Raw genomic sequence first — 2,093 nt, forward strand, 5'->3', positions numbered from 1 at the left:
CCTTATGTTAGTTGAGGAAGTCCATCGGAAAATTTAGTAATGAATCTCATAAAAAAATATTTAACACTAAAAATAGTTTGACACTTGATTATTTTCTTGATTTTACTGTTTACCCGAGCTCAAGCTCACATACCCCGCGTCCACATATCAAGCTTACGCTTTCAGTTCGTTGAGAAAGTGTACCGAAAAATTTCAGTAATCAATCTCATGAAATGAAAATAAATTTCACAAAAAATGGTTTGACAGTTGATCGTTTTCCAAATGCATTGTTGCTTCCGGATCCTAGGGCGGCGACTCTGGGTGGCAATCCGATGGTCTTTGCTTCAGTGCGGCGAGGATATCCAGTTGTGGCCGGCGTTGGGCGGCGGCTCTACATATCGGTCACAAGCCAGGGCAAAAATCACCGCTCGGCTGGCCGATGCTGCCTGCGACGACACTTACGGGTGTCATATATTCCTTGGGTGCGCTATCATGGCCCTGACCATGCTCCCTCTTAGTGACCCAGGGGAGACCCTGATTCAGGCTCATCGGAACAGGCGGGAGCTGCGTTGAGACATTGTTCCCTTCATAAAGGCCCCGCCTTGGCTACTCGCATTGTCCTTGGTATTGGAGGTTGGGACACCTCATGTCTCGGTGTGGGTTGTCTCTCAGGTAATGGGCCTCGTTTTTTCTACCCGTTCTCTCATGTTGCTCTACGTGCGAGAATATATGTATGAAGCACTTGTGGTCTTTAGGATGTGTTTGGTTGAGGAACCAAGTAGAATGGAATACCGTGGTTCCACTCTAATGTAAATGGTAGGTTTGGTTCTTCGTATGGTTGCAGTCAAATGGTATAATGCAATGGTTCCATCTCAGTGTTTGGTTGGAGAGATGAAATTTATGAAATTTGTTTGAGCTCACCTCATGGTAGCCTCTCTTATGTATAACACACATACTCTATCGCCAAAATCTATCATTAGTATCGATATAAGCACACAAATCAAGCATATACCTTGGGTTCAGAGAGAAAGTTAATTGGAAAATTCAGTAATGAATCTCATCATATAAAAGGAAATATTTAACGCCAAAATAGTTTGACACTTGATAATTTTGGAACACCATAGCATCACAGAATTGTTCTACGTTTCATTCCACTCCGCTACGCAAACCAAACACACCCTAAATAGGAATGTACGACGGAGAAGGAGGGACAGGTCAGGAGGGTGTAGTAATGGGGTAAGCCTAGGTGTTGTAGTAAATGTTTTTATTTCCAATCAGGAGTAAAATTTTATAGGAGTGTAGGTAGGAGAGGTAGAAAAAATATGTTTCTCGTCTTTAGGGCATCTCCAATGCCGACCCCAAAAATACACACATCAATCTGGACCGAGCTGTCCGGACCCATTCTGCCATCCAACGCGAGACCTTATCGGTCCGCGGAGTGGCCCGGACATCCTTTCCCCGCAAATTGGAAGCTAACTGGGGGTGGGGGTGGGCTTTGCGGGAGTCCGGACTGCTACCAAGTAGGACTCCGACACCTCGGCCCACTCAACTCCCCCTTCCCTGTCCCAATCTCTCCCACTCCGCCCTTCTGGCCCCTTGCTTTGCATCCACACCCTCCTCCTCTGACGCGGCTACTATACCTCTCTAGATGCCGCGTAGGCATGGCTGGGCGCCTGCAACCCCACCCATGCGCTCACTCGCTTGTACTATGTCCCCGTCCACCCAGGATCCATCTGCAGCCAGGTATCCTCCACCCCGTATTGACATGGTCCATTGTGGACACCACGCCAAGTAGGTGTACGGTCAAATGCCATTGAGCTTATTTTTGAAATTCATGTAGTTTTTTAGAGCAAGAATGGTAGGGTACTCGGTGTAGGAGGATGAGTTGTTGTGCAATGCGTGGTTGGCCATATCTGCGGACTTCTTAGGCAGGAGCGCAAGGGGTGGGGTCATTTCACATCCGAGCACAAATTGCGCCCTAAGAAATTCATACATGAACACAATATGAAGTTGTTAGCATATCGATGGTAATACCATCCAGAACTCCGTCATAAAGATTTTTGATGCGGTTGATCGGCTGGAGGCAATGTGGCCATTGCGCGCAGCATGCATGG

Source organism: Triticum urartu, unplaced genomic scaffold (assembly GCF_003073215.2).
Source record: "Triticum urartu cultivar G1812 unplaced genomic scaffold, Tu2.1 TuUngrouped_contig_3793, whole genome shotgun sequence".
Taxonomy (NCBI): Eukaryota; Viridiplantae; Streptophyta; class Magnoliopsida; order Poales; family Poaceae; genus Triticum; species Triticum urartu.